The sequence below is a fragment of the Pteronotus mesoamericanus genome, unplaced genomic scaffold, assembly GCF_021234165.1.
Source record: "Pteronotus mesoamericanus isolate MK-2021 breed Mesoamerican mustached bat unplaced genomic scaffold, CSHL_Meso_final contig_78, whole genome shotgun sequence".
In the NCBI taxonomy this organism is placed as follows: Eukaryota; Metazoa; Chordata; class Mammalia; order Chiroptera; family Mormoopidae; genus Pteronotus; species Pteronotus mesoamericanus.
The window spans coordinates 25,591,214-25,617,976 of NW_026555258.1; the positions used below are offsets into that span (position 1 = coordinate 25,591,214).

The 26,763-nt window shown below is 37.6% G+C and overlaps 1 protein-coding gene across 1 annotated transcript in view; it reads left to right on the plus strand.

Annotated features, from left to right (window-relative positions):
* GRIN3A (glutamate ionotropic receptor NMDA type subunit 3A) overlaps positions 1 to 26,763 on the plus strand; it is a 140,913-nt gene that overhangs the window by 63,274 nt on the left and 50,876 nt on the right. The gene's annotated exons all lie outside the window — the stretch shown is intronic.

The following is a 26,763-nucleotide window of genomic DNA, read 5'->3' on the forward strand; positions in this document are numbered from 1 at the left end:
ATTAGCGCAATTTTTCCTTGTGTTATTTGACTGGCAAAATAGCTATCAGGGAATAGCCTTACAAAGTATATTTACCCAAAGTAGATTTCATTATGAATTAATTACTTCTCTTGGAAAATAAATAGTGAGATCCATACTTTAAATGGCAAAGAATCTTTTTTTTCTGCCATTAAAAATAGTAAAATGGAAAGAACTAATATTTTATCATAAGCTCCCAAAGTCAGATGCTAGAGAACTCAACGGTATAGAAGTGCAGAACTGAGGTGGCAAGGTTAGCTAAGAACAGGGTGTCCTTACAGGGTAAGGAAAGCTGTATAGCCGGCCACCTTGGGTTGGGGAGAGGTCACCAAGAGTTATGTTACAATTGTCCAAGGACAATTAAGAAGAACATATCTAATCTAGGCTACCTTTCATATCCTGGATATTTGACCCTACACGTAGAGGGAAGGAGGAGGGTGGAGTTCAGGTAAACAGAGAAAGCAGTGGTGAGTTTCACAAATCAGAACCAACGATTGCCAAAATTAAGTGACAATGTTATGCATGAGAAACATGAAGCAATGACTTTAGGGGTTTAAAAGGAAAACTATAAAGATAAACTATATGCAGCAGTAAGACAATTTTTTAAACAAAAGAAACAATCATTCCATTCTCCACTGTACCAGAATAGATAGGTGAAATTGTAAATCTAACCTAGCCCACAAGACAAAGTGAGTAGTGCAAAAAGTCAACTTTCTGTTGTAGCTAACAAGTTCTTAATGAAGTGAGATAAGCCTACATCTAAACCTTTTTTTAATTTGAGGTAACAAATGAATTTCCACTAAGGTTCCCCCCAAAATATATGTATATTCCCAAGTATTGTTTTTATGTTAAAGTCTCTTGCTTATAGGGTTTCTTTTTTCATATAAAGATACCCAGATTATTTGACTAAGCAATACTTGACTTAAAAAGTAAGATTTGTAGTCTTGATTTATACACACTTCACAAGTGAATTGAGTCCTTGCTACATAAGTATCTGTAATCACGATTATCAGATAACTTGCGATGAATATAATAGCCCCATTTTTCTTCTTGATCATAATTGTTTAGCATGTTAGATATATGTTTAACACAATTAATAACACTGTTAAGAGTTAAGAATGTGAACATTTCATCACCATTTCAGAGCTGAGATTCACTTGCTTCAACCAACTACTTTGAATCAGAAATAAAATTTAAAGCAGAAGGCTGAGCAGGACAGACCAATTTTATGATTCACTACATGTTGCAGTAGCCAAGGCAGACTGGAATCCTTTTTTTTCCCCTCTAATGGGTCAGAGGGAAGGAATAACCTTGTTGCTGGCTGCTCTTATAGATAACCCCAAGGGAAAGGGACTGGCCTGCTGAGCAAATGAAATTCAGGATGATGGCTCTATCCTCACTCAACTATTTTTGCCAGAATATTTTATTTTACACTAAAAGAAGTACATGTAGTTTCTCATGGCCTCCCACCGACTCTTCCGGGAAGCAAGCTCCATGCCTCAACGCAGGTGGGCTCTTAAAGCATGAAACACGAGGGAAAGATCTTAGGAGTGATATATTTCATAGCAATTATATGGGTATTTCTCTGACATACAACTAGCACTATTCATTATAGCCAATGTAGAAAATAGAGTGAAGTAGTCAGATGGAAACAAGCACCCATTGGCTCATCATCCAAGGTCATTTCCCTTTCACATTATGAGATGATTGACAGGTGATAGAAACTGCAGTATTATTTTTATCCAACAAGGTCTTCACCTGGGCCTCTGATCTAAGGTATAGACCTGGGCATTCTTAGAACCTTCCAACCACTGATATCCATTCTGCTGAGATATAAGACAAGGCATAAAAAATCACTTCATAATTTGTAAAGTACATTGAAAAAGAAAACCCTACCACCCCCTTGGAGTTGAATTGGCCCAGCTGAAAGGATACACGAGCATCTGAAATGAGCTATTTGCTGATTTTAATGGACTTTAGTTCTTCTTTTCTAGCTTCTCACATAAAATGTTCCCTTTAGCCCTGTTGCGTAATATGTTTTTTTTAAATGTCAGCTCCTTTGAGAAAATAGGAGGTTAGTGTCATTTTTGTACAGGCAAATTATGATGCTGCATTAGAAAAACAGTCCGGGTGAACATTCAAATAAATATTAAAAATTAAATAGACCCACTGTGAAGTCAAGAACAAACTTTAACCAGAAATATTAAAGGACATTTGCATAGTCCTAGCAAGATATAAGCATTTCCCCAAATTATAAAAACCACCTTTATTGATCTTCATATAACAGCATGTGGCTGCCTCATATAACATGTGAATTCATGTAATAAAAGCTGGCCTTGAAGGAGAAAGGAATGCCGTAACTCTGAGGCGAACAGACCCTGAAAATGGAGCTTGAGGTGAGGGAAAGAAAACTGAACTACACCAAACCATTCATTCATTCTTTAATTCATCCAATAAGAGCAGCTTCTGTTCCAGGCACCATGGTAGGTGACTGGCTATTGACTAGTGAACAAAACAGACACTGTCCTTGCACCATGGAGTTTGGTGAGGAAGAGAGACATTTATCAAGGTTGCACATAAGTCAGCTAATGAATTAAACCATGGTAACTTTACTGTAAAGGAAAAATTACACAGAACCAGAGAGCCTCATAGGAAACCTGATCTGCCTGGAGAATCGGAGAATCCTCCCCACCCAAAGCCCTTCCCCTGAGGAAAGTAGGTCAGGCCGAGCTCTGAAGGATTAAATGAGCTACTGAGAAGTGGGATGTTAGGAGAGCATCTCAGGGTGACCAGGCAGCATGCGCAGAAGTCCTGAGTCTGGAAGAAGAGGGGTGCAACTGTGATCACCCCATCATGAGCTAAGAGATTGAGAAGCCGGGGAAAAAGAACAAGAATAAGACAAGTTTAAAAAACATGAGTGGATTTGATCACCAGATGTTCTAGGGAGAAAATTTCTCAAAAGAAAAAAACCAAGAAATACTATAGTCTAAGGAGAGCTGCACTTCCCACGGGCCCCGTGTACCTCCAGATTGAAAACATATGAGAGAAACGTTTCATTCACTCTTGCAACAAAAATTCATAGTAGATGAGGAAAGCATCCTCTATAGGAATTGCATGAAAAGTAATGTTCAATGTACAAACATAAGGTTCGTATCAAAAATTGAATGTGCTGATGATTGCACACATCTTGTCAATATACTAAACATCATTGAGTTATACACTTTAAATGGGTGATGTATGATATGTGAGTTATATCTCAATAAAGCTGTATTAATAATAAGCAAACTACCATGTTACTAAATTGGAAGACCAAATATTTAAACATGTCAAATTTTTTCTTAGTTTACAGATCTAAAGCAAGTCTATTTAAAATCCCAAGGGACATTTTTGTTTGTTGCTTAATCTTCTAAAAATAGTATATTAAAGTTAATATTAGAAATAGAAGCTTCAAGAGATTTGATATTGAAAACTTAATACTAGTAAAAATAACAGAAAAGCTAATACTCATTGACCACTCCCAAATGACAGATGCTATTGTAAACGACATTAATATAGTATATCCCCTCATTAAGTAGTCATCAAGAGTAAAATAATCCAAGGGAAGCAACTTATACAAATACACACACACACACACACACACAAAATAAGAAAAATAGTTAAAAGTCTTGTCAAATTTTAATACCAATATTAATTATATTTATCTTGAACAATTAGTTCGTGTTCTTTCATTCTCTTTCTCATTGTCAATGTGAACTTGATAAATGGCAAGATTCTCTTTCTCAGCCAACATTTGGAGATCTCACAGGCAAATCTCTTGCCTACTAATAGCAGATTTATTGTCACTGCAGTGTGCATTTTAAGTACCATTCCTGGCTTCGTGTTGTTTCTTTTTTCACTTCTTCCTATTTTAATTTATGCCACCTTGCATTTTGTGTTCTTTCAGCTGCCTTAAATCCTTTCAGGAAGAGAGCAAGATATACATTAAATAATGTTAAAATCAAATAATAAATAAAAATATCAAACAGCAATTCAGCAAAAGAAATAAAATGGACCAAGAAATTAAAAAATGTTGAATCCTACTTGTAATCAAAGAAATTCTAACAGAAACAGTAATGAAATGATATTTTTACCTATCAAATTAGGAATCTTTAACTGATAGTTCTCAATCTTGGTGGATGCACATTTAGACTGGCACGAGCATACACTGCTCTTAGGAGCGTAAGTAGGTACAATATCTTCATAAATCAGTGTGGCCATTTGTATCAAGAGCCTTGAAAGTCTTCATTCCCTGTCACCCTTGACTTCTACTTCTAGGAATCTGTCCAAAGGAAATAATAACAATTTATTGCAAAGATTCACTACTATCTTCCTCAAAATAGCAAAAATTTGAAAACCAGGTAAATGTCCAACAGTAGCACAATTAATACATTACAGTATTCCTATGTGCTATAAAAATGTAGCCAGCAGAGATGATTTTAAAGAGTTTCAAAATATCAAAAAAATCAAAATATCATATTCAGTAAAAATTTAGGATACAAAAGCATATACTGTATTTCCAGTTTCATAATACCCATACGTACATGCTATAAAGAGAAGTGATTAAAAGGAAATATAACACAGTGTTAACAGCATTGATATCCAAGCACTGTAATTACAGGAAATACATATTTTATTGTTTTTACTCCATACTTTCTGCAATGTCCATGTATTATTTATGTAATGACAAAGTACATAATAAGCCAAGTAAGAATGAAAATAATTGAGACATGAGACAATAGCCGCAACAGCAACGTTGCTCCACATGCTCTGCACTGCGCAGCCTTCCCAGTCCAGGAAGGGTGAGTTCCCCAGTGAACAGCACTCCCATAACAATAAAATGTTGGCATCTTATAGAAACTATGCTTTACACAGAGACTTTCCAAAGCATATTTTGATTCCCAACCAGTTGGTTCCTTTCACAGGATTTAACACAATCTGAAATTGTCATGGCATCTATTTGTTTACTTGGTAATTGTCCCCCTGTGTTTTGCTCATCACTGGATCTACAGTGGTGGGTGAACAGTAAATATTCTTAAATGTTGTTCCGTTAATAGACAGATGAAAAATGGCAGCAATCATTGGAATAGGGGTATAACCCTCTGCAGGGATTACTTTGAAATCAGTGCTTTTGGTAAGACCTTTTATAACTATTTTCACACTAGATGCTATGGAATGAGTAGAAGGAAAGCTCCAGTAGGGGGTGCTGTGCTATGATACAGCGAGCCAAGTCCCAGTGTTGGACAGATCTACATTTTACATATGCCTCGATCACAGGTTAGTTGCGTGAAGTTTAGCAAGCTACTGGCCATGGCCTCTATCTCCTTATTTGAGCGCATTCTAGGAGATAATAGGTGTGAAAATATCTAACTGAAGTTCTGATTCCATTCACCACTCAATAATGAACTTCATGAGGGTGGAGGCCAGATCTATCTTATGCACCTGTATCCCTAGAATCTAAGCATATGGCAACCACTCACTTAGGTAAGCATTGGGTAAATAATGGACTTGGCCATGAAGCCAAGCAGAAGTGTCCTGTAGGATAGAGGCAGAAGACAGAAGCATCTCTCACTTGAAACTGGAGAACGTACCCAGGTGAGTTTCAGATTATATCCAAGAGTGACCGGGAGTGTCTGAGCTTTGAGACTGATATAATCAGATGTCAAAGTGAAGGAAACCTAAGGCCATGATGCCCATCTCTGAGCCAAGGGTCAGAAGTGCAGGATCCTTGAGACAGATGATACTGCCCTAGCCTGAGCTGGTTGCCAGTCCCAGCAGCAGATTGTGGAGTCAGGTCAGAAACACTTAACGGTTCAAAAAGGACAAGACACACTGTACACAACTCTTATTAGGAGTGGAAAGTGTGTATTCCTCTTCCCTTCCTGAATGTTGTCCAAGGAAATTCAGGGAAACTATCAAGACTTAGCTAATTCAGGTTGATAAATGGAAAACTCAAAAATTAGCATGTGATCTGTTTATTTCCTCATCTACATCCAAACCAATTTTGAATGGTTCTTAATAGAATTTTTAAAATAACTGCAGCTTTATTACTTTCAAATAGATACACTAATTCATACTAACTGCAGCAAAGTGTTTTCAATTAAACACCCTGCTGTGTTTGCTTTAATGAATGTCTAAGTTCACTTCCTTCATTTGAATACAAACAGAGATTGTGCCAAATTTTTTCCAACCCGTCCCTTAAAGTAGGGGGAAATAGGCAGGTTATATTATTAACCTGCTTAGCAAGCACTACCTTTATACATAGATACTTTATATACCAATGGATATGTCATAGATATCTTTAAATATTCACATATATCTCATGTAATTATAAACAATTATCCATAGACATGTCTATGGACTGTATGTTCACATCCATTTATATGAAGTTAATGCAGGGTAATGGAGTCACTCACTTGTAATTTGGGACAACTAAGTTACTCCAGGCCACTCTTGAACATAATGTGGAAACCACCTGGCTACACCCTCCAACTGCAAGTAAGAGGTCCCCCCCGCTCCTGCCTCTATCTGTCTGGACTCATCTTGGCCACCTCTGCATGGCCTCATAACCATTCAAACCCTTCAAAACCATCCTCACACTAGATGCTATGGAATAAATAGAAAGAGAGCCTTGGTAGGGGGGCAATGTGCTGTAACACAAAGAGCAAAGTACCGGTGTTGGACAGAGAGAAATTGGATGCAATTTAGGTTCAATGGTTTGCCCATGAAGAATCTCATTTTCATGCTCAGTAAATATCTATATGTGTCTGAAGAAGTTGCAGACAACCCCCAAAGAGGCTCTTTTGATGTCTAAAATACATATTTTAGTCCACACACAATATGACTTAAGGTGAATGTTGAATTTTTATGATTGACCCTCAGCTTGACATTTTGATCCTTAATTAGATCAGAAGCCAGCATGATGTAACCACCAGTGAATCCATTGCCAAGTCTGGAAGCTGAACTGTGAATTCAGCTATATTATTAACTCAGTCCAGGAAATTCAACAAGTTAGGGCTCAGTTTTCCGAGTCTGTACTGCATACAAGCCTGCTCTAGCCAATGACACAGATATATATGGTGTTATTCATAATTTAAGTTCAGAAAGACATAGTGTCAGAATCCATTAATATTTTTCAAACTCGAAAAATTCACTTACCATGACATTTCATCAGGAAGCTGCTGCCTAAAAAATGCCAATGACAGAAAATTTTAACAATGCCATCCCAAACACAACCTATAAATGTTTCCTTAAATTATATTTGAGCTAGAGTTTTTTTCCACACATGATTTTAAGACCTAGAATTAATGGAGATAAATATATTGGCAAATAAGAATGTAAATGAATGTAGATATATAAGTATGTATATCTCCTATAGTTTATGTGTTTAAAATGATGATCAATCAACATCTTGTGGGTTCTACATGAACTTAAAATATTAATATTAATAACTAATAATAGCATTTATTGGATACCTTCTATCTTTGAGGGAACTATGCTAACTGCTGTATATGGTTTTTTCTCATTTAAATTTCACTGCACCCATACCCATTGAAAACACAGGGCTAAAAGAAATTATGTAACTTGTCCAAGGCCATACAGCTAATCAATGGTAGAGAGAGGTTTCATACCCAACAACACTTGACTGTAAATTATTTTCTATCCAGTGTTTTATTTATACATGCAATGAAAATGTCCCCCGCAGCCTGCTTTATTCCAGCCAGTCCTCGCCCCACCCTTGGACGTCGCCTAAGAAAGCTGCTCACGCACAAAGATGATGCAAGGGCAGAGACAGCTGCTGAGGCTGTGACATCTGAATCTGTGCACACACAGTACATGGCCGAGCAGGGGGGGAAGAAGTGAGAGACACACACATTAACTCCCACCCACTGTCACCAGCATCATCACTGCTACCCTATCTGGGGAAGTGTTGCAGCAACAAAATACACCCTTCTACGTACTTCAAAAACTAAGAGAAAGAGCATTTTATCTTTACATTGTCTTCTATCCACCCCACTGTGGCATACTGTCACAGTCTTAGATGACACCCTGCTCTCTTGCCACCACCTGTGAAAGAGCAGCTTCTCCTGGCTTACATTAGAAGCCTCCAGGTGAAGCTATAGCATCTGAGTATGAACTGGTGCTAACTCATCTCCCCAAAGTTAAATCCCTCAAGCTGTTACTCCAGGGCCCCTTCAGCACCCCCCAGCTCCTGCAAACTTTGTTCAAAGAGAACAGAGACAACGTCAGTCTCCGCTCATTAAGATGTTGTTTATCCTACAGAAAGCTAGAGATAATCTATAGCCATTAAATAGGTTAAAGTAGGGTACATTCCTTCATTGGAACATAATGTTGCTATTAAGAAAAAGAAATGAACTAGATATATATTGTCATTGAAATAGTAGAGTATACAAAATATGTATATTAACTAAAATAATCTATAAAAACATTCTACTAACATTTTTTGGTTTTCCTGAATTGGCACTCATGTAAAAGGGTTGCCCACCAGTAGAATACAATGGTATCAGCGGCCCCCTAAATCTTCCTTCTTCCACAGGTCCTGAAATTCTCCCAACGGCCATTTTTTTGTGTTAAAAAATTTCCCTCCAGAAAGGCCCTCTATACACTGCATATGTTTCTGTATAAGACAAACATTCCCTGAAAGAGCTACGACTTCTGTTAGTTTCCTCTCTGGGTTATTAATTTAGACTAGATGATTCTCCTTACAGAGAAAACAAAGCCGGTAACACTGGGCAGTTTCATGAATTTTAGGGGAAAGTTACAAGCTATCAAATTTGAGAAAGAAGAAACCAAAGGAGTAGGCAGGCTGCAGAGCTTCCTGCCAAGATGCAGTCTCCTCTCACTCTCTTCTCCTCAGAGCTGAGGCCACTTCTCCCTAACATTCAGGCATAGCCCTCTCCCTTACCTTTCCTTCAACAAGGCCCAGGAACTAATCCTGTTCTTATTCAGAGAGAATTTAAGATACCCTGTCCATATCCTTTCAGAAATATGCTCCAAGAACCAGCAGTTTTAGCTTCTCCACACACTTGTTAGAAATGCAGAACCAGAGTCAGTGCTATAGGTCAGTTCCCACATGGCCCAGCATCAGGTCACTTTGCTGCTGGCTCCGTTCTTACCTTTACCCTTGAATGAGTGACATATCCCAGGACGAAACTTCACCTGAATCGTATAATTGGTGTCATGCCCCATTAACAAGTTCAAGGTTCCAGTGACTTGTATACTGTGATTCTGCTTAGCTCTGGTCCTCTCCCAGCATCTTGGAGATGCTTTGACTCAGAGCGCTAGCCTGCCAGCTACAATTTTAACCCAACTGACCAACAACTTGGCTAATGGACCTATAGAGTTTGGTTCGTTGTCCCCCCCGCAAATTCTCCCCACCCTGCTGTCAATCTGCTCTGTATTACTTCTGTGCATTCCAGTCAAACCAGCGACACACCAGACCACTTCCTGAAGAATTTCAGGAAAGTGTCCTTGGTGCTTGTCACTGGTCTACCCTCAGTGCAAAGAAATTCTCCTCTGTGTTGCTTTATAAGACTTTTTATTCTTGTTTTTCTTCCCTGTGGAAATAGTAACCAGTTTGTCAGCTTCTCCTTTGAATCATTATTAACCCATTTCTCACCCTGCTTTTCACATCTTGTAAATGACTTAAAAAACCATTGTGTTCATCTCGTCTGGAGGAATGAAAGGCAGCTGGAGGAATGAAAGGCACTGCCTTCGTACTCCCATGTTACTCTCACATGCTCTTGCACAGCTTCTTATCTACAGCTGAGTGCTGAAAGGAAGAAAAGTGTTACAGAGAAGAAATACAAGCTCTGATCCTGACCCAGTGATTTTTTTTCTCATTTTTTACATGCTTTTAGAAAATAACCATTTTGCTTCACTAATGTGACAAATAATGACACAAACCATTTGTAAAGCACTCCGTTACTTCCCAGGCGCTTTCAATCCAGCACGTCTGTTTATCCTGTATACCTGGTGGCAGAAAAAGCATTTAACAGGAAAGAAGGCTGAGGCTCAGAGAAATTAAGTGACTTTTCCAAAGTTCAAACAGATACATACACCCCAGTTTCCTCATTTCAGATCCATCACAATTTTAATACAATGTGTTCCTTTATATTAAACTATACTAAAAATGTACTAAGCATACAAGGGTAAGAATGCTCATGGCCCCCAAAGCTCTGCTCGGCATTCAGGAAGGTAATTGGAGAAAAATAATTATCAGAGCAAATAAGAAATTCATAATATGTTCATTTAATTACTGCTCAACTTACCCCTAGTCCTTGTGAATTACCTTAGGTGGTCAGATGGTTTAAGCTTTCAGGGAGCTGAATATTTTGCAGGTCAAATATAAAATCAAGCAGCCCATATACCAAGAGCCAAACTCAAGTCTAGAAATGTAGAATATATTTTGCTTTGTGTCATGTACCAAATGACTAATAGGCAGCAAGGGCTTTCAGGGTTATAATTTTAGTCTGAGGTTCTGGTAACTACATGAAATTCTTGAGTGGTTTATGAGACCATAAGGTGAAATTATAGCTCCCAGTAGGCAAAAGTTGTTGAAATGCTTTCAACCGTTGAGTACCGTAACTAGCCTGTCCTTTATACCAATTATAGGAAAAACTATCTTAAATGCATAGTCATTTTGACAAATGACTTTAAATATACAAATTACTTTTTAAAATGAAAATGGCAGGCAGGAGATCCATTTATCCATCTAGTCCATAAAATACTGTAAATCACCCTATATCTACCACTAAGGTAATAACGGGTTACAACAACAGGCAAGTCAGATCCCTAAACCTGCCCTCAAAGAACTTTCATTTTAGTGGGCAAATTGGACATTAAATGACCATAACTCTGTGATAGGTGTTATGATGATGAACAGAATTCTTTACCAATGTGTTAACAGGAACCTGGCTAATGTGGGAGTGGGGGTCACAATCAGGGAAGGTCTCCTTGAGGAAGAGTCATAGAGCTGAGTTCTGAATGATGAATCAGAATTATGAAGGATAAAAGGAGGAGAAATCTCATTCTTAACAAACAGATAATGAAGTGAGAGAAAAAAAGAGACTTTGAAAGGAGAACACAGAGATCTAACCTCCTTCCAATTGACAGGAACAGCTGTATGGATATGCTAGAGAAAAAACAGAAAAGAATCAGAAAATATTGTAACCTAAGCATTAACAAGGAATAAATATATACACATACATATATACATACACATATGTACATGTACATATGTGTATGTGTATATGTGTTACATGTGTATATTGCTTCTCATGTATATAACATGTGCACATGGTGTATATAGCATACATATATGTACATAGCATAATATATTGTATATAATATATGCATATAATGTGTGTATGTAACATAGTATATAATATGCGTATTTTAGATATATGTGGATGTATATATGTGCATGTGTGTACCAGACCAGAATTTGAAATGAGAAAACACCAAGCTATTTTCTATAAAATGCCTCTCTCCAGTCACAAAAGAAAAGAATAAGATTCAAAGACTGTAGAGATGATATTTAAAAACTACTTAATTAGGATGATGAAATCAGGTAAAATCATAAAATATGTGTTGAATAAAACCATAGGTACAAGATTCTAAAAAAGACAAAGTTATTTAATTACATTAAATGAAATATTTACCTAGTGAAAATATCATTTCTTTTGGAAGAGAATATAAAGGTTGCCATCAGATGGAAAAGCCCAGAAAAAGGTTACTGATCACACAAGTCACATTTCAACAATATTTCAGTATCATTTCAAACAATTAAATTATATTATTATTTTCAGTGATAATACAATTTTCGTTGTATCACACTTTGCAATATACATAATATTTTCTCATCTTAGTAACTAGGTGCACTGAGGGTAGTTTTAGCATAGTTAAATATAAATAAATGATCTAAAGTCATACACATAAAATAAAAAATAGACACAAGATTGTGTTTCAGAATGTCAACTACATCAGTAGTAGGTGGAATGAAAAAACCAATTAGAGACACAGACCAATAGAACAAAGCACTTAGTCAAATATATGCCCCACATTCTAAATAAAGATCCTTAGATATAGGTAGAATTACTTTTGTTTTTATGATACTTACCAGTAATTCTGTTCCCCAAAAGTAGGTTTCACTAAGAAAATGACACTTTTGGGAAAAATTCTCAATAATGTGCCACTTATAAAAGATACAATTAAAACAGATCTAAGCTAAAAAAAATTAAAAGCTTGAATAATATAGTTCATAAAATATAAAAATTATTTTTAAATGTATTTTGTCACTTAAGAGTCCATCATAAATTCAAAAATTATAAAAGTTACCTAAATATTTATTTCCTCTCTGAAAATCTGTGCACTAATGAAACTCTGAAAATAATGAAATGTTCTACCCATTTTTACATTAAATACTATAACATAGTCATATAAAGAAAGAATCTGGCCTTTGGGATTTATAATTCTTTTAAAATCTTGCTCAGAAGTCATTCCTGAGACAAGTGGCGTGTAATGACTGAAGTTTTAATAGCCATTTATACCTGGAATTTTTTATGCACTAATAATACTTGGAGTAAAAATGAACAGCATTTTCCAAATACAATAACTTAAAAATATATGGAGACACTTGTGCAAATATTTCATTTTTGAAAGTCACCTTGGGCTGCGTCAAACCATGGAAAATTTTAGCTCAAAGGAAAACTCTTCCTCTCCCCATTCCCCTTAAAATATCACAGGGACGTGAAAACGGGATTATAATGGAAGCTGTCTTGCAACGTTAACTGCAGTATTCATTCCTCTAAAAGCCATAATTCATGGCTGTTCTACAGCATTTTTCTTTCAGCAATTATGCATATTAGATGAAAGTTTGAATACATAAAAACTAAATGATGATAGAAGACCAAGCCTCACAAAAGACAAGTTTACTTGACTAGTTTGCACTGAAGGGAAATATGAAAGCTAACTAGCCTGCCCAAGTCCCAGGTATCCTTGGTTCAAGGGGCTGGAGAAAGCATATACCCTCCAATCACAGGGCACTGCACAGGGCTTTCTTCCTGGGATCCCTCAGCAACCCACTGGCTGTCGATTCCATCCCCAGGGGACAGCACCTTCAGTGAGAGGAAGATGTGAGAACTACCAGCTCTCCGGCTCTCCGGGCAATTCAATGCAAAAGTTGCTGTCCTAAATAGACAAACTGCTGCACAGAGTACTCAAAATCACTCCTTGCCTTCTTCCCTGTCTTCTTCTGATGTTCAAGGAATAACATGAAGAGCACTTGCCTCATGCTATTTTGCTCATCCTTGTATTTTCAGAACTTAGGACAGAGGCTGGCACTTGTTTTAAACATTAGCTGAGGAAAATAGAAAGATCTCTAAGTCCTGTTTCATGTTAGAAAACTTATGTTTCATCTCTTCTACATGACTGGGCTTTGTGATCCTGGACAAGATACTAAAACTCTGCACATCAGATTCAAATGAAAATAATACCTACTCACAGCCCTGTCTTTAGGTCATGATATAATGCTTATAAATTACCTGAGCACAGTAATTGGCCTGAGTCAATATTCTGTAATTATTTGTTCAATCTACTGCAGAACTATAGATGACCATAACCCCAGATTTACAGATGACCAGGTGAATGGAGAAGGACAGATAATACTTAATACAAGGGCTGAGGATCGCTCTAGTTGTTTCTCTCCTCCTTCTAACAACAGGCCAAAACCAACTGCATCCTTGACTTCTCCAGGAAGAATTACTGCCAACATTCATGGCATTCAGGATTTATGGTTTGATGTACATCTTTAAAATGAAGGCTGTGACCATTTTTAAATGGGAATTCTCAGAAGAAGCCCAGAAGTATTACCAAGGAATATGAAATTTATTTGTATAATTTACAGACTTATACTAACCCTCCAAGCAAGTGGCATAAATTTGAAAATCTGAAAGGAAAACAATACACACACACACACACTGAACTTACTGTGCCCCTCATTATCAGAATAATAAATCAGCCAGCAACTTCTGCTTTGCACCTAGAGTCTGCAGAAGATATGAAGAACAATGAGCACAATTTGTCCTCAGAAAATGTATAATTAAGATTAAAACACTGCAGTAAAACTAAGGAAAGAAGTGTGTTTACCATTAAGCACCCAGTGAGGATGTCGGTATCCTAGCTGACCTATCAAAAGCAGTCTCTGCACCTAACTTTCTATCTCCTCCTACCATTTTTTGCTTTATTTTTTCTCATTTTCTCTGCTTTTGTTTAATTTATCAGTAACTGTTAACTATCTGGTTTGCCTTCTGTTAATTGTGTTTCTCCACAGGGGTAGAGACCTTTTCTATATTATTTATAGGGACTATTAACTGGTACACAGTGTGTATAATATATATGTGCCATTTGTTTAAGAACAAAGAAACCTATTACCTAACCCAGAGATCCTAGCTAAGGTGACAGACAAGACCAAATCAGAAATATATTTGAAATCCTTCATCAAGAAATCATTCATTTCTTCTTCCATGATCTTCTTCCTACCAGTTAATATAATATAAAAATATTAATGAGGTACTTATATTAATGAAACTCATATTCCCTTCAGAAGTACATTCAAGTAAAGAACTACTCTACACTGTGATTTGTGAAATAATTAAAATACATAAAAAGAATTTATCTCTTGGGAAAATCAGAGAAGGCTTCTAAAAGGAGATAGTACCAATCTGGGTTTTAAAGAAAGAATAGGAGGGACCCACAGAAATGGGAATCCCAGGCAGAGGTAATAAATAACCTGTGCAAATGCAAAAGAGCAAGATTGGGTCAAATGGCATGAGCACTAGGTTTAGAGACAGAAGATCTTAGTTAAATTTCCAGATTATCATTTATAGTTGTTAGCACTGTATCAGTTACCTGTTAGTACAGTAACCGACAACCACACAACATCAGCGGCAAACAACAAAAAACATTTATGTATAGCTCACATGCTTGTCAGATTTAGCTGACCAAGGCTCACTTTCATATTTGGGAGTCCACTGGCTGTTCACTGATCTGGGGGGAGAGCTTCAACACTTGCTGGGGGACTTGGCTCTATGCCACATGGCTCATCTTCCAGCAGGCTAACCCAGGCATGTCCTTCCATGGTGATGCAGAGGGCTATAGAACAAGTGGAAATGTGTAAACACTTCCCAAAAACTGCTTACATCTTGCCTGCTAACATTCAAATAACACAAATAAGTCACCTGGCCAGGACCAGAGTTAGAGAAGAAGGGCACTCGCAGTCACTTGGCCGAAGGTATGAATGGAGAGGGGAGAAGAATTGGACACATTAGTACAACCAATCAGCTGCATCCATTTAATCTCTCTAGAGTTTGATTTTCTACTTTATAAGTGGAGAATACAACAGTTCCTCCATCTTTTTATTTTTTTATTTTTCAGTTGAACATTCAATATTATTTTAGTTTCAGGTATACAGCGTAATTGTTAGACATTTATATAATTTATGAAGTGGTACCTTCAATAATTCAATCATATGTAGTTATTGTATTATTTATTATATGCTTTATGCTATGCTTTACATCCACATGACTATTTTGTAACTACCAATTTGTACTTCTTAATCCCTTCACTTTTGCACCCAGCTCCCCAAACCCCCTTCCAACTGGCAACTCCTCAGTTTGTTCTCTGTCTATAAGTCTAACAATTTCTTTACCTTGACATCCTACACTTATTTGGAGGAAATGTATAGAAGGTGTTTTTAAAGTACTTTAGCTGGAAAAACTTAGAGTTATTATGAAAATCTAAGAGACTGGTGTCACTCGGTCATTGCACACCAGCTAGCGATACATTTAGACAAAGCATTAGTTCCTTAGACAAAATATTAGTCTCAAACAAAGCTAGTACATGTTTTAGGCTGTAATCTAAAAAGAACATCTAAACATGGAATTTGGGTCCTTCAAAAGTGAGGTAAGTTCAACAATACTCATGATAGCCACTAAACTATCAATAATGGCTACTTTTAGAATCAGTGAAAAAAAGAGATACTATAATGTTTTGTGCCATAAAGCTTCTATTTGTATTTTACAGTGAGGTTCATGTACTGCTTGTGGCATCAAATAAATATTTATTTAAAATTTAAAAGTTTCATAAAGTGAAACTACTTTTTATATAATTTCCTTTTCAACAGCTCAGACATTAAGCTGGACCTTCAGAGTTGTTTCTATTCAGTTTTCATCCTTAAATATCTGTAAAATCATAGATTTTTAAATTTTATTTTTATTTACATTACTCATATAATCTCAAGTGTCCAGAAAACTGGGTGCTGGTTTCAACTTTGCCATAATCAAATTTTTGGCCTTGGACCAGTCACTCGATCTTGGTCAACTCTAGTTTCTTCATCAGAAAATTAAGGGTTATGAATTAAATAGTTCAAACATAACCAGATCTAACATTCTATAATTCCAGGAAGAAATGGTCCATTGGCAAATAAGCCAACTCGAAATAAGTCAATCAGAGAAAGACAAATACTGTATGGTTTTACTAATATGTGAAATCTAAAAAACAAACAAAACAAAAAGAGATTCATAGAAACAGAGACTAAAGGTTACCAGAAAGGAAGGGGTGGGAGGATTGGTGAAAAGGGGAAGAAGAATATAATCAATAATATTGTGGTTTATAGAGGGCAAATGATTACTAGAATTAGTGGAGTGATCACATGGTAAGGTATAAAAATGTCAAATCATTATTGTACACCTGAAACTAATATAACTGATATAAGATTGTATACCAACCATACTTAAACTAAAAAATAAACAAAAGAACATGAGCAAAAAAGAGAATAATTAAATCAGTGTTTAGTAAGTACGCAAATTTTTTAAATCAATTTTTACTTTAAAATATTTTATATTTTTAATGTATTCAGCAGATGACTTTAAAACAAGCAAATAACTTCCACCTAACCGAAGTGCCCATTAGTAGACAAATGGATAAAAAAAGTAGTGGTACATATACACAATGGATTATATTCAGACATAAAAAAAGAGTAAAATATTACCATAGTGACAACATTGATCGACCTAGAGGGTATTATGCTAAGTGAAATAAGTCAGTCAGAGAAGAACAAATACCATATGATTTCTCTTATCTGTGGAATCTAAAGAACAAAATAAATGAACAAACAAAATTGAAAGAGACTCATAGATACAGAGAATAGACTGATGGTTTCCAGAGGGGAGGAGAGTTGGGTAAAAAAGGTAAAGGGATTAAGAAGTACAAATTGGTAGTTACAGAATAATCACAGGGATGAAAACTACATCATAGGGAGTATAGTCAATAATATTGCAACAACTGTGTATGGTCCATGCGGGTACTGGAAATAACGAGAACTTTGTTAAGTATATGATTGTCTGACCTCTATGCTGTACACCTGAAACCAATACAAAATAATATTGAATGTAAATTGTAATTGAAAAATAAAATTTAAAAAATAGCTTCCACTTACAGTTGTTTTTTATACCAAGGAGATACATTTAACTTCTTTTAATACATGCTTTTAAATTCAGTGTGAATTAATTAACATCATGAGTTTTTAGGTTCTGAGTCAACTTCCACTTTTCTGTCTCTACACTCGGGGTATATTCATTCATCGAACACCTAACTAAGTAAGCATTTACTGCTACTGTCTATCTAGTCTCTAGAGACAATTCATAGATCTGCTCTTCCAGTTTGTACCAAGCCAGGTTCTGCATATGAATAACAAACTATTCATTTCATGTGTCTAGCTTGTTTGCTGTGACAATTGCTCAAGACAGTGGAAACAGAACTTACATGCAACTTAAGTTCCAGAGGCAGCCCACAAGTTCGATGTGTTACATGTGTGTATGGCATAGCTCCACTTAGTTGTCTCATCTTAACCAAATTGCTTAATCTTGCTGATCTTCATTTTTCTCCACTGCAAACTTCATGAATCACTGTGTGTGTGTGTTTTTTTTTTTTATTGCTGCATGAAAAATTTCTCAAATTTGCAAAAGAAGGAGAAAAAAATGCCTCTTTAACTTAGCTGACTGCTGCCCTCTGATGCTTGGCTCACAAAGCAAAATGCTCCTTTAGTTGTGCTGCTCTTGTGATTCATTTAACAGGAGCAAATGTGCTGAACAGAAAAGAAAGATACACAAACACCAGCTCAGCCATAAACAAGGAGACCGGTCTCACGTGGGAAAGCTGCGACAATGCTGCAGGCGGGCCGCCCTGGGGGAGGGCAGAGGGGAGGCGTGTCCTCCTGGATGCACTGATTCAGAGTAGGTGCTGGAATCTTTGAGGGCCCCACCATCATAATGGCACTGGCACTGGTTCCCTGAGCTCCATGGCAAACGCAGGTTCAGTATGCACTGTCAAATAAAATTATTAGAAACAGCCCAAGTCACCCTCAAGGGCTAGCCTAAGAGAAAAGTAAAGAGGAAAGGATTTCTCTTCTTACTGTTTTTCAGTTGTTTGTTTTTATGTTCATTTGATGTTTTTCTTTAGCAGCTTTTCTAAGAGGCTGGTTTCCTGGGATCCATACTGTGGGCTTACAGACCTTTAAGCTAAACCTCCTACTGTACTTTTGCACCCCACCCACGCTGAAGGAAAGCCACATTCTCCAGGACATGCTTTAATACTGAATTCCTCTGAGTTACATAATTAAATAAAAACTGGCATTAAAACAAGTTACTCAGCCACAAGGATTGGGTCGAGTTGTGCCAAAAAGCTTACGTCACTAGACTGGAGGTAAATTGAGAGCCGTTTTTATTCATTTGCATTTAATCAGCCCATAATTGCTGACTCTAGTTTGGACAAGGAACTGGCTGCCTGCTCAGTCTGCAAGGACAGTACTGCTGGCGATGGGCGAGGACTCAAGTGAGACGTTTGAGTTCCGCAGTCCACAGATCGTTTTCCCCCTTGAAGTTTTTGGCTGGATAACAAGTCAATTATATAAACAAAGGCCAGGGTTATTCCGATGCCATGAGCTAAAAGGAATCCTCCCTTTTCCTGCCAGAGGTTCTGGCCTCAGCTGACCTGGTTCAGGCCCCAATTCTGCTATTTGCAGCAGTGGAATTGCATCTTTAGAGGGATCTTACTTCTAAAGTAATTGCATCATGATCATAAATACCTTTGAAAATCTCATTAAGACAATACCTTACATGAGTTGGAATCTAGAGTCAGCTGATAAGTGAGTTTAACAACTGACTCCAGCAGCATGGGCTGAAGAGCCCGGGGGAAGTTATTATTTCATGTCTCTGAGCTTCATTTCCTCCATCCATGAACTGGAGTTATTAACAGAACCTACCTCATGGGGATATCGGAAGTCTGAAATGACATGATGAATGTGGAGGACCGTGCATATCATTAGCACAATAAATCATAGATACTAGTATTAACAGCTCGTTGGGAGCTAATTACGCTCCTGTAATTGGCGGTTGGGCGACAGGTACAATGGCTAAACTCTTGGATAAGGGAACTGAGTCAGTGTCACAGCTGTAAAGGAAACAGCTGGTAAGGCAGAAAACTTTTATAGTGTGTACTGTCGCGCTCAAGAACATAGGCAAGAGAGCCACAAAGGCTGCTCAGTTCTGTCATTCACTGGCTCCATAAGCTTAGTCCAGTTAGTTATTTGCTTTGTGCCTCTGGATTCTCATCTATAAGATGGATATAATGATAGAATCAGCTTCATAGGATTGTTTTAAGAATTTAAAAAGTTAATATGTCTAAAGCATTCAAACAATGCCCAGCACATAGTGATAATTATCATTATCATTACCGCTATAATTATTATTACTCTATGCTTCTTTATTTGGAAACACCAGTAGTATTGGTCGTATTCATAGCAAAATAACCAGTCTGACATAGAAGGGAGAAATGGACTTAGTGCTACAAGATCACTTAACATAAAATGCGATCTGAAGGGGATGTTGAGTAAGACAATTGAAAGGGTCTCAGTGAACTGAAAAGGAAACGCTGCTCCAGATGAATAAAATGAGACATCGAGAGCAGGGTCAGAGGACCAAAACAAAATGACTTACATGAAAAAAGAAGGGGGAGACAAAACCAAGTCATAGATAGACTCTTAGTAGCAGAATAATGATAGTTCCCCATAGGAGGTCTATAATTCTTTCATTTGCCCTCTATAGTGTCAAAAGGCTAGACATTGTGAAGACCACAATCACAGGCTCTCCCTTGTATTACTACACAGGAGACAGAAAGATCCCCAGGACGTTTAGAGGCCTCATAAATGAGCACTGCAGGAAATTATTTTTTAAAGAAGGAAGTAAAGACTGGAAACTTAGAGTTTTATAAAGAGTAGATGGGAAAGTGGTGTTGAACATAACATATTATAATGAACAATTATTTTTGTCAGCCATATTCATTTGGCGGTGGGGCAGGAGGGACATTCAATAGGATTATATCTGGGCCTGAAGGAGGGTTTTCCAGGCTCACCTTTGCATTGTTTGTGTGACCTGGATTGTCCTTTCTTTATCTTTCTCATCATGGGCCTAAATCTGGAGTCCAACAAAGTTCAGAACCCTCCTATATTCCTTTTGCCTGAGCAATTTAGGGAGAGTTACTTAAACGCAAACCTTAGTTTCTTGAGTGAAAGTTAGAAATGATAGTAAATACTTCATAGCGTGGTTATGAGGCTTAAACTAGATAATCCATGTTAACGTTTTAGCACAATACCTGACACTTGGGGCGCTACCTTGCCTTTGCTGGCGTGGCTCAGTTCGTTGGAGCATCAGCTTGTACAACAAAAGATTGCGGTTTTGATTCCCTGTCAGGGTACATATCTCTGTTGTGGTTCAATCCCCAGTCACGGTGCATGTGGAGGGCAACCAGTCGATGTTTCTCTCTCACACTGATGTCTGTCTGTCTGTCTCTCTCTCTCCCCCTGCCATCCTTCTCTCTCTAAAATCAATAAACATATTAAAAATTAAAAAATACATAGAAGCTACCTGAATTATTATTTATTAAAAAAATGAATAAAGTAAATGAACTGCAGCCACCAGCCTTTGCTTTAGCCTGGGCTAGCAAGGGGGTCGGGGCCTTAGGGCTCAGTCCTCCTAAAGGCTACCCCGAAACTGGGATATTGAGACAAGCATTTGACCCCCATGGGATACAGGATGAATATGCTTATTTTAGGGAGCTTGGCCAATCTGTCTAGCTCATTTTTTACCCTCAATGAATAGAACACAGAAACTATCACACTGCTTGTGCCTGGTGAGTGGAATAATATGCATGAATGAGTTTTGTAAACAGCACAGTTCAAATGTTGCTGTTTTTGCTGCTGTTGCTATAACTGATAAACACCTTGTTTAAAAACCCAAAGGATGTGGGCTCTTTGTCTTGTTTCTTTAAGCTGGCACTAGTTGTTTGGATTAAATTGACCAGTAGGCTTGAGGAATGCCTAGTTTACCTATAGCTACTCAAAGAAAAAGAACCTTTCCCCAAGGCAGTATAAACTAGAGATTAATAGAACAAGTCTTCAGGTTATGGGATTCAATTCCTTGATCTGTCACTTTCTGGTTGTGTGTAGCCTTGGGTAAGAAGTTGCTTCAACATTTCAAACTCCAATTCCCCTTCTTTGAAATAGGGATAATGATTATATATACCCCAAAAGGATGTGAAATTTAAAGGAAGTGATTAATTTAAGAGATTGGCACAGTGCCTTGAATGGAGCTATCCATTAAGGATTAGCTATTACCATCATTAAAAAAATGGAGGAAACAATATAGAAAATATTATGTATATTTTCTGTCTCTAAGAAAGCCTGCATCAAAAGGATGAGTAATGGAGGGAAGTGGCAAAGAAAAGAATGAGACAAAACAACTCAGCTGGAGTGACGATGGTCAGTTCTCAAAAACCTCAAACCTGTGGAAGCTGTGGCAACACCACCTGCCCCTGGGATTTAAAATTAAATTTAAAACTAGTCCCAGCAGCATACATGCTTCAATTTAAAATTTTGTAACCAGAGCTTTCCTATCACTTGGTCCTAGAAGGAAATAAAGGACTGAGTAGTTTGGACCTCCTGTTGGAGGACTGTGTAATCCATGCAGCAAGAAATGAGAGGCATCTTCATGCTAAAGCCTAAATCTGGGCAGCACCAGGAAGCCTGCTGAGAGTTATCAAACCTACCTCTGGTCATTTACCTGCAAAGGTGGAATCTCTTAAGTGACCAATGGGATTTTTGAATAGAGAGGAGAATTTGAAGTAATGGGAGATCAATATTGTCTATGCCAGGGGCTGGCAGACATTTTCTGTTTGGGCCAGATAATAAATGAAGGCACTATGAAACCAGACAGTCTCCTTCCCACCTACTCAACATCTACTGTTGCAGTGTAAAAGCAGCCATAGACAACATGTACGTGAATGGGCATGGCTGTGTGCCAATAAAACTTGATTTATAAAAACAGGTGGCAGGCTGGATTTGGCCCATGGGGCATAATTTGCTGAGCCTCAGTCTATACAAGGGATTTAGTGCCATGACTCAAGTTGTCAGAATGACCTGGGCCAAAGCTCACATAAATCAAATATGATGTCAAAGGGTGTGCTGACGAGAGATTAGCTGACCTAACAGACAGGATCTCAGACTGAAATAAAGAGAGAGGCAATAAAAAGCTTAAATTTAAATGGAGAACCTAGCTTCTGTAGAAGAAAATAAGAATAACATGGAAAAAAAAGAATTACAACATAAACGACTCTGTAATTCACATTGGAAACTGGGTAAGGCTCAGAAACATTTTTTTCCAGCCTCATTTTTCTATATTCTAAGGCAGCAATTTTCAACTGGCATACTGAGATACATGGGTGTCCCCCAAGAATTTTTAAAATATGTCATACCTAACTAGTCAGGGACACTGACCCTTTTCCCTTAGAGTGTCCAAAAAATGACAACAGCCAACATAACAGTAGCCATCCATTGTGAATGAATCAAAATTATACCTATTTTTTTAATCGGATCAGCCAAAAGTATATTTTTTGGTGTGCTGCAGAATTTTAGTAATTAGTGTAAATGCATCATAAGATGAAAAAGTTTGAAAATTGCTCTTCTAAGGTTCAAAGCCTGAGTAAAAACTTGGCACACACACATTTCTGTTTGCTGGGGACTGTCCTAGTGTGCCTATGGTTCCCTTGAAATTATCAATAGTGTCCCTTCTTAAAGAAGTGTCCTGGTTTGCAATATAAATTATATGACCACACTGGTATGAACGAAAATGATTTTGAAATTGTAGTGCAGATACATATGTTTTTTTTTAGGTTATCATGAGAATTTGGACAACACACATCTGCAAAGGCAGAATGTAGTGCTGGATAAGGGTCAGACAGGATCAGATCCCCATCTTGGTGTATCACTTTCTGCTGATCTTAAACAATATCCCTGAATCTCAATTCTTCATATATAATAATAAGTAAAATTAGCACTCTTGTTATATTTAAATGTATTAGCATACAGTAAATATCTGAAAATATTAGCTGTTATTTCGTTGTTGTTGTTGTTGTTGTTGTTATACAGATAGATAGATTGGCTGGGTGAGGAAACAAAATTATCCTTCATGTATATAAGATGTGCATCAAAAGGAGTGATTTCCTTATCTCCAGAGACACTGAAGCAGAGGCTTAAGGGACACTTAATGGTGGTGTTCTAAATAAAGCCTTTTCTACTCAGACTGGTCCATGAACCCAGGTATCGGCATCAGCTTGGGAGCTAGTTAGAAATGCAGACTCTCAGGCTCTAACCTAGGCCTAATGAAACAGATTCTACATTCTGAGGGAACTACAGGTGGTATATTTACCTTTGCTCAATAAAGGATTGAGGCATCAGTGGGCAATTTGAGCAAGTGACTTTTAAAACCCCTCCAAACCCTGAGACCATCCCTATTAAAGAGTCCATACGTTCTAAATGAATTCCATTCGGCCAGTTAAGAATGGTCCTTTCCACCCAGTTTCAAAGGACATTACACCAGGTCCAATGCTATATTCCACTTATTATTTAAGTACCATTCTCAGATAAATACAGATGTAGCCCTTAAATGAATATATTCAATATTGGGGTTGTTTTTCAATGGAAAGCATCACATTTACCTTAGCCATAGCAGCTTGATTATTTCTTGAGTTTGCTTCTATTTTGTTTCGAGCCATTTCTCTGCTGTCTTTTAAATGTTTTTCTAATTATTCTCTGTGTAGGTGCTCTGGGTGAAGTTCAATATTCCATTAATACTGAACAATTCACATACAAATAGATAGTTTAACCATACATATTTCCCCAAGGCCTGAAGAGGTTGATGCAAATATAAACAGAATTGTAAGAGCTGGTGAAATATTTAGTTGAGACTTTAAAGAAATTCTTTTCTCTCTGGGACTTCCTGGTGATGGCTGTAATCCAGCTCAAATGCTTTAGCTCTCTGTATACTTTTATCCTCCCTCCTTGAATCAGGCTTTCTGATGTCCCTGGCTGTTTGAATTACACACCACATGGACACACAGGATAGACTATGTGAATCTACTGGGTTGCATCAATCACTTCTTTGATCCCTCTTCTGATTCTATTATTCTGTGACTGCTGAGCAGCCCATTGTGTTTTCCATTAGAAACTCACACACAGAAATAAAAAAAAAAAAGAACATATCATTTTGAATGAATTAGAATAAGAATTAAAGGGAAAAGTTAATTTTTAAGGGAACAGAGGACATGAAGTGTGACAAAAGTATCAGGTTGGTCATGTATCTAACCTGAGACCATTTTGTGTTAATAGTGATAACTTATTAAACCAACATTTCTGAAGCATCAACTATGTGCCAAGCCCTGTATTTGCTGCATAATGATGATGATGGCAATGACGACAGCAGTAGCAGCTGTATGTTCAGGACTTATGACCACACAAATGGGGTAGGCATGGGCCCTACCCTCCTGGAAACTCACGAGCTAGCAGGTAGAGTAGACATGGAACAAATACTGATAATTGCAAGTGTTATCAATACTGTGTGAAATTGCAAGGTACAATGGGAGTCAGCTCAGGGTTCTCTGAGGCGTGACTTAAAGGGTTAGCTATATGAAGACTATGGGGAAGAGCTCTGATCAATCAAAAAATATGCATCGGAAGAACTGAGAAAACTGGCTTAAAATTGGAGGGTCCCAGGGAGCGTGGGGAGATGAAGCTGGAGAGGAGACAGGAGCAAGATCATGTTGAGCCTTATAGGCCATGTGAAGGATGTTTTGATTTCATTCCAAGGGCAGTGGGAAGCCATTGGTAGGTGTTAAGCAAGTGAGGGGCGTGATCATATTTGGGCTCTAACAAGATGACTCTGACTGGATTGGAGGGGAAGAGAGGGGATGTGTAAGGAGCAGAAATGATGGTGGCTTGGACTGGAGAGGCGGCAGTGTTGTAAAGCATCTCTAAGTTAGAGCAGGGTCCCTATCAGGCTAACAAAATGCTTTCTCCCATGGATAATCCATAAAGAACTTTCCATTCTCAAGACCTCAAAACTGTTTCCTTCCCAGGCATTAGGGCCATGGGAAGAGGTGGGAATGTGAGCGAAGGCAGCAGAGAGGTGCCGAGAGGAAGAGGGCCAGTTCTCCACTGGAACTCTGAGCCGGGGCCTGCCAGTTCCCGACTCCAGCCCGTGTCTGGGGAGGGACTGATGTGCTGATACACTCAGTAGAGAAAACAGGCCAAGAGCTTGCCTAGAAACAGTTACAGACCATGAAAGTATTGCCATAGCATTATGTGAGATAATGGACCTCTAAGAGGAATCACTTTCATATCTGAGACAAAAAAAATATTGTAATCACTGACCTAAAACCATTCTTTTACCTTAAAAGGAGGGTTCATTTCAAAGGCTTTAGGTGTAAGCTGTGTTTTTAGCCTCATTTGTGCTAAGTGGGATGACAAAGCTTTCATCTCCTCTGGGTTCAAAGAAGAGTTACCAGTCAATTATTGATCATGCATTTTATTGGGCAGCTGCATGATGAAAGTCATTGGAATACAAGTTAGTTCAATAGTTTACAACGAACTTCCAGTCCACTGAAGAACCTGCAAGTCTAGATATTAAACTATTACACAGTTAAATTTAAAAAGTGCTACTGTGTTAAGTTTTACAAAAGAGAAGTATGTATACTATGAGGGCTTTATGAAAGGGGGGTCTGGCATAGACGGCAAGCTAGGGAAGGGATACCTAAGCTGAGAGGAGAAGGATGAATGAAAGTTAAATGGTTAAAGGGAGGATTAAAGAGTGGTATAAAATTAATGTAATGAACATGTTTAGAGCACCTGTCAGGTACCAACTGACCATAGTAGGTACCTAAGATGCCTGTGATAAATAAATGAATGACATATCATGAACAACCAGGTGATGAGTTCCTATGTGGCAATAATTGCAGATATTTATCTTTGTGGCCCCAGTAAACCTGAGAGCTGTACAAACGGAAGTCCTCAATGAATTTCAAATAAACTAATGAGTGATTTATTTGGCTTGTGATAAAATAGATTTTTCTATTTAAAATCATAAGGCATATTTCTATAGAGAATGTATAAATAACTAAATACACCTGTCATTTCATTTCACGCCCAATGAGACAAATATTGCTAGTATCTTAATACATTTTCTTCCAAGTGCGTGGGTGTCTACATATGTGATATATGTGGAGGATCATAGCATTTATAAC